This window comes from Corvus brachyrhynchos, unplaced genomic scaffold (genome assembly GCF_000691975.1).
Source record: "Corvus brachyrhynchos isolate BGI_N302 unplaced genomic scaffold, ASM69197v1 scaffold80, whole genome shotgun sequence".
In the NCBI taxonomy this organism is placed as follows: Eukaryota; Metazoa; Chordata; class Aves; order Passeriformes; family Corvidae; genus Corvus; species Corvus brachyrhynchos.
Window position 1 is genome coordinate 5,932,867 of NW_008236769.1, and position 7,568 is coordinate 5,940,434.

Sequence of the window (7,568 nt, forward strand, 5' to 3'; positions counted from 1 at the left end):
TTATCACCATGAGGAAGCATTTGGAGATTCAGAAAGTAATGAGGCTCTGAGGGAAGCTTGTATATCACAAGTGAAAATCATGAGGTTCTTCAAGTGAATGTTACTATTAAACTGTTCAGGCAAGTGCTTACTAGTTGGAGCAATTAAACAATTAGTAATTTAATAAAGTAGCTAAACTATTTTAACTATATTAAAAAAAGATTGCAGATGGCAAAAAGTCCTATTTGTTAGCTTAACACATATAATTCTGTGATATGACTTAGTGTGTAATGTTTAGCATTCAGGTATGGGAAATTCTAAGAAAGAAGCCTAGATAATTGAGAAGATTATTCTACACTAACATAGGTGTGATTTGCAGTAAATTATTTATTCTAGAGTTACAGTCTGTATTCTTGCTCCTTCCCATGGAGTTTGTGTCCCACTTGCTTTAGTGTATAGTTAAGTGCAGCTGTAAGGGGAACTCTCTTCCACTACCACCAGATGAGAACTTCTCTTTGAAGAGTTTTTCTAAAGTAGTTACTCAGTTCACAAGTTTATGGCCTCCAAGGCAGGTGGGAAGTTTTTTTAAACCCTTAGATTTCTTGGTGTGTTTGCGGCCTGAACTCTGATGGTATGTTCAAATATTAACAAGAACTTCCCCCTCTGAGGAGCTGAGCACAATTATATGCAGAGCCCATTGCTACCTTGAATAATAAAAAATTTTTGCTTTTACATTTTGGGTATCCTATAGTATGAAAGATGTTATATGTGTCCCAGTCCGAGCTGTTTTACAGATGGATTTTGTGTGTTGGTCTCATCACAATTTTTATTCTTGGTGCCTATTTTCCTAGCTGTCTTTGACTTGTACATCCTTTTGTATTGTATTCCTATTGATCTTTCACCAACTGCTGTGTTAAAGGCCTACCTCCTCTGAAGATATTGTTGTTTATGTTTCCAAGCTGCCCTCATTCTTCCTAATGTACATCTGTATTATTTACGCTAACTGGGAATCTCCTCTCTTCCGTGCCCTCAGCCCCTCCTTTTGCTGCCCCTCTTAACCTCCTCAGCTTTTTGTATTGTATACTGACTTCCACTCTCTCTGCTTTTCCCTACCCTTCCTGCCCCATTGAGATCCATTACCTGTCCACCTTTTAATCCTTACAAATGAGCTTTGCTCTTTTTGCTCAGCCTTGGGGACCCCACCTTGAGCCTTCTGATTCCAGCTGCAGTCTAAATCCTTGGCTGTGGTAGCTGCCTTTGAAGTGCTGCAGCAGCTGTGATTGAAGATTGAGCAGTGCTGTTGCTGGTGCTATGGCACGAGTTCCTCAGGCAGAGCAGAAAGGTCAGAGATTATTCTGGGGGATTAAGCAGTATGGAGAGAGGGAGTAGACAGTGTTCTGCAGGGAAGGCAAGGTGACTGGATGGATAGACACAAATCTAGTTAGAGAGGTGTGTAAGGGAAGGCAAGCGAGCCACTGCTTTGGGTCCGGTTGCCTTCTGTAAGTAACATCCTACCACTACTGATTCACGTGATTCATATATAGTAGAGTTGAATTGTGCCATATTAATGCACTTAAAATTTTTTCCAAGGTGAGAACTCGTTGAAGGCAATTCAGCAAACAGTAATGAAGTAAAAAATGCAGTGCTCTCCAAAAGTGAGGCGACATATGCTTAATGTCCACTGACATAGGGAGTGGGCTGGGACAAGTGAAGCATGTTTTTTCCTGAAGCTGAGGCCAGATGAAGGGAAGAAACATGTTCAGGCCCTGATCTTACACAGATGCACACTGGTGAAGTGATCTGCCTGCTCAGAGCTGTTGCAAGTAATCATTTCAGTAACAGCTCTGCAGTTAAAGATTGTTGCTAAGTTCAGCTCCTCGCTAAGGTCAGTCTCTGTGATGTGGTGAACACCAGTAGTTACATTGTGTCTGGCTGCGTGGTAGAATATCAGTGCTTTTAAAACACGGATCTGAAGCATTATTAGACTCAATGCAGCTTCTTATCTTTTGTGGTTCTAAAGTTTGGTGGAGTCAAATTGAATCTGTTTCACAAACAACAGCGTGAAGGTATTTTCCCTTACAACCAGATGCTGTCAGTCCCAGAACATGTGATGAGTTCATGATCTCCCTGAATACATTGTTCTTTTGACATTTCATAAAAGCACATGAAGCTGCTTTTTAACCAAAATAACTTTTTTTTAAAATGTTTTAGACACATACAAGATCACTAGGAAATTATGTGAAATGTGCTATTTGGAGGAATTTGAAAATTGTCAGTGCTATCTATCTGCATCATTAGGCATCTGAAAATTCCCTTTTCTTTAAATTGCTGCTTGATTTTCACTGGAAGAAAAGGCCTTATGAATCAGGCAGCTTCTTCTAAATGCAGAGCAAATTTACTTGTCAGCAGGTGCACCTGGTAATGAGCCTGATAGGCAAAATTTAATAATAATTTTGTAAAGAAAAATATCATTGTAATATTTGAAGGTGGTTATTCTGCTTTTTTGTGAGAATGGCAATTTAGATAAATTGCAATTGTATTTTTCCTTTTTACAGTTATTTTATGTCAGGAATATGATTGCTTTTCCACAAAAGTTTATAATCTTTGTTTCATGATGTTCTTGACATTTTTACAAAGTCATACTAGAGAGTACTGTTTAGAAGGTAAACATTGGTATATCTAACTTGGACTGTACTGTGATGTTAATGTTTTGACAGAAGATTAAAGCACTGTTCTGTAACATAAATAACAAGTTTATAATAATGGGAAATTTTCTGCAGGGGAATTTTTCCTATTTAGAATACTTGCATGCATTTCTGATGTAGCTTAACAGTTTGTATGAGGGGCCTAATAGATGTATTTAAAGCAGCATTGACTTCTATAGAAGTTATATTTACAAAGCTGGCACGATTAACTACTTTTCTTTCTGGAATTTGCACATTATTTCCCAAGCAAAGATGTTACTCTACAATGCTGTATTCTTTTCTTTCTCAGTTCAAATACTACTGCTTAACATATAATCTGATTTCTTTAGGCTGCCTTTATTTAAAACCAACTCATAACCACTTAAAATGTCAAAATAGCTGAATGTTTCTGACAAGAAAAAGCCAAAATATATCCATGTTTGCATAGGGGTAATGGTGTACATATGAGATTAAAACTCCAGTCCAGATAATTATCCGTAGGAAGCAAATTTATACTCTGATTTCAGATGCTATGAATAGAATGTGATTAGAATTTTATGTGTTGCAGTTTTATTTGCAAAATACACAGGTCCTATATAAAACCTCTTTTTATAAAGTACTCTCTAGAAGCCTTGGGGATCCCTGTTTAACTTGCAAATGCCGAAGTTTGATCTTCCCCAAATAGAAGATAGTGAAGCTCCTGAGTTCCATGAACTGATTTCTATTTTCAGCTTCCCATAGAGAGCTGACTGTTCAGCCAATTTAAACTCTTTTTTTTTTTTTTCTACTCCACTTCATCTTCATTCATTTTGGCACCATTTTGAACTGGAAGACTTCCAGTTAGTTAATTGGCCATTTGCCTTGTTTTATGTGGGGTGATGTCAAGTGCTGAAATAACCGATTGACTGAAAGCAATCTTGTTTCAAAGGCTGGTCAGAACCAAACCTCAGAAGGTACCAATTTCAGGTTTGTTTTGTATTTAACTGCTACACAGCAGTCCTTCTCCTAGTGGATGAACCTCGGAGAAGAATATAGATTTGAAGTCAAGAACTTGTGTTTGCTCAGATACCACATTTAGAGCACTGAATTCTGGAGGAAGTAGGAATCCAGATCTTTTTTTAATATCACTTTCAAGACTTCCTCTACTTCTACTCTGTAGTGTCATACTAGCAATCAATGTTTTTAAAAAAATATTACTTCAAGTCCCCATTTTAAAAACAAAATGTGGTAAATATACTTTGGTTCAGGAAAGTTTTTCTTTTAAGGATGAGTGGAAAAAACTGCTTATGTTGTATGAAATATCACTGGCATAGTTGAAGATACTTAATACACATTAATAATCATATTTGCTTGTCATTATCTGCTAAATATCCTGTATTCTGCTTTCTACTTTTCTTACTTATTCTTTAGAATGATAATGATTATAAATAGAAAATAAAACACCAAAGCAGTTTTAATTAATTAATGCCTCAGAAAACGTCCTGCAAACTGCTTCAGGCGAACATTTTTTCTTTGCTAGCAAAACTCCATTTCTGTCCTTTCCTGGGCTGATCCATACCAGGTAGCTTGGAGGATCATGACCTACTAATCCTTTTTGATTTCTGGTGAGCTTTTAAAAACAAAGTAGACCAAGAAACATCAAAGGGGGATTTAAAAGACACACACTGTGCCCTGAAAAGTAAATGTTGCTTTGGAAAGCATTCTCTCCTTTAAAAAAGAAGTGAATGCTGTGGTTCAATATTATTCACCAAAAGCACTTAAGCATATGCTCAAAATTAAGCATGTATTTAAGTTCCCTTGAAGTCTATGCTGTTTAAGTAGACACTTGAAGCTGAATACATTCTGTCATACTTTGCTGACACAGAAATTCTGGCTCCATTGAAATAAATGCCTTTGAGGCTAAAGTTCTTTCGGGAATTTCTGTGTTGTTTCTTAAATTTTCTACCCATTGTGAAGGGTATAAACTAAAGCCACTCCCAAGTTAAAAAGAAAAAAAAAATGGAAAAATGTTTCTCATACAGTCAGTTGTTTTTCTGGTATTTTCTCTAGCATGAATAGTATGGAAATTGAAAAAATAAAAGTTGAAATGTGGTTTAGTTTTGTGAGCAGAACATTTACTTGACATTGGGCAAGTTGCTGTTTTTGGAACAAATGCTCCTCAGATCCATAATGAATCAGAAACAAAAGAATCTGGAGGTGCTTGACAAGTCTCATTGCAAACTGAATTCCGACTGATAGTGTGGGAAAACATATCAAGTTCCCATTTGTAGTGTCTGAATTGCAGATCTGACATGGAGGATAAACAAGAGCTGGTACTTCTTAGATTTGGGGAGGTATTTGATCACCATCTTGGAAAAAATGAAGTGTGATTTCTGGATATATTCCAGTATTTGTCAGAGAACGGTGAGGCAATGTTTAACTGCATAATGGAAACTGGAGAGAAATTTTGACATCCCACTCATCAATCCAATTGCTTTTTTATCTCTCCACTGTCTTGGAAAGAGAGCAAAGTGTAAACCAACATTTGGCACAAATGGGCTGTCTGTGCCGTTTAGGAGCAATTTGCATGTAATTGGTAACAATTATACAGACAACCCATTTATAACAGGGAGTGAGCTCACAACCTAGCATAAACTACAAGAAAACTAATCATATCCCCCAGGAATCACACACTGATGTAAGAAAGGAAATGGAATTTTTTCAGTTGAACCTCTTTACTGGTTTTATCACCCTGAAATTCAAGGGTGCAAATAAGCCTGTAGTCAACGTTCTCAAAAGTGCAACTGGTGTTTGTACCAATTAAGCTTGAATATAATCAGAAGTCTTAAAGAGGGTGCTCTCTTTCTCGTTTTCCCTGTGGTAATCTTCCTAACTAAATGGCCAGCCTTTGAAAGTTCAGAGTTTAACACTGTTTCCATGTGCTCAGCTGCTGAACTGATGAGGTGGCTTCCCAGTGTCCTCTGTCAAGGGCACCTGGTGCCAGCCAGGTCCCCAGCAGAAGAGACTGAGGTGGCAGGTAGTGGTGATACTGAAGTGCAGCTGAGCAGGCTTGGAGAAGCTTCAGCCAGATATTGCAATTGAGGAAGTGTGAGTTAATTGACTGAGATACAATTAGTTTGATTTGTGCATGTCAGCAGCAGTTGAATGTCTTCCTCTGTCTTTTGGATAAAACACCAACTGACTTTTTAATTATTGTTACTGTTTTTTTCAGATGGGTGGAAACATACTGTAGTTGTTCTAGTTGTGACAACAGGTTGGATGTTTCTGTGTCCTGCGGTGGGCAGTCTTTTCCTCTTTGGTTGAGAAGCTTGTTGCAGTACAGGCTCACTACCCATACTGATTCAGGTTGGACACTGTTTCTGATGCAGCTTTGAGAAAGTTCGAATCCAGATCCTTGTGCAGGCACTTCATTAGCCAACTTTCTGAGGAGCATTTGGTATGGTGCTGCAGTATCCATTTAAAGGGGATGCTATAAGCAGCTATGATAATTCTGGTCTTTGTGATTATTTCTCTGCTCTTAACCCCCAGCATGGCAGAAGTGCTGGGTGATGAAAACTGGTGAATAGGTGAATTGGTTTTTTTGCCTGTTTATAGGATCTTGTTTGTCTAATTGACACCTAGTCACCAAGAAATTCAAATGACAATTTCTTTGAATTCATTTGGAACTCGATATGGCAGACCAGCATTTTCAATGGAAATTGGCAGAATCTTTGGCTCTGAGTTGGGGGAGCTGCAAATGCTCCCTGTGTTTGTACAAACCACTTAAGCTGTCTATGTCCTGGAACTCTTTGCAGGCAGACCACAGTGCTCCATCCTGCGGGGCTGCCGTGGACATTTGTGGGAGTGTCCTGTGCTTGTGTACTGTGGTGAAGTGGTAGCTTTGACTGGTTCCTTGTTTAGACATGGGAGACATCAAGCAATATTTTCTAGGATTCTTGTCAATGCTTCCATTGTGCAAGTGTACAGTCTGGTGGTGTCCCTCATGTAGCTAAATATTTGGGATGGACCTGGACAAGGTGTATTTCAGGTAACCAATAGGCTCAAGTTTATAAAAGTTATCCCAGCAAGGTTAGTTGACTGTTTACATCATGCAAGCCATACACATTAAAAGATGTTGTCTATTTCTGCTCAGAAGACACAGCTGGCAGCTGAAGGCTAATGCAAGTGATCACTGAGGTATTCTGGCAAAGCCTGAAGATAGATGAATTAAGGCCTGAGTGTGCTTTAATCATATTAGTGAGTCTTGGGATTCTTTTAAATTAATGAAAAAAAAATTAGTCTTTTTTTCTGGTCTGTTGCTTTCCCTGATTATTTTTGTAAAAACCAAAAAATTACCAAAACCACTTCTTAAAAATATTTTCTTTAACTGTTCCACTCATTGGAGCAGTGGTTTCTGTTGTGCCCTTCACACTGGCAGCCATCTTCAGCTTCAATTGTTCTGGGCTATTTCTTCTATCCCTGTGTATTTTAGCCCGCAGGACATTGTATTGCTCACACACACAGTTACATCTGTGTGTATATAAATATATGCGAGCCTCCATACATTTGTGCACATAATGAGTGTCTTGGTAGCTGGTGCTAGCAAAGTTTTAGATGTTGGGTTCTCTCCTCACCTCTCTGTATTTACTGCTTGAAGCCAAATGTTTCAGTACTGCTAGAAGTATATATTAGATTATGTGGCTAAAACTTGCAAACACCTGCAATAATTAATGGTAGATATTAGGTATATCTGTGTCTAAGCTACGTTGACTACATCAACACAGCAAATAAAGCAGGTCCAAGGAGCCTTGCAGAGCACTGGAATGTTGCTTGCTGTGGAGCAGAAATGACATGACCAGAACTCACCACCTACTTTTATTTACATGGTGCAATAATGTTACAGTGGGGATACTGCAACACGCGTAT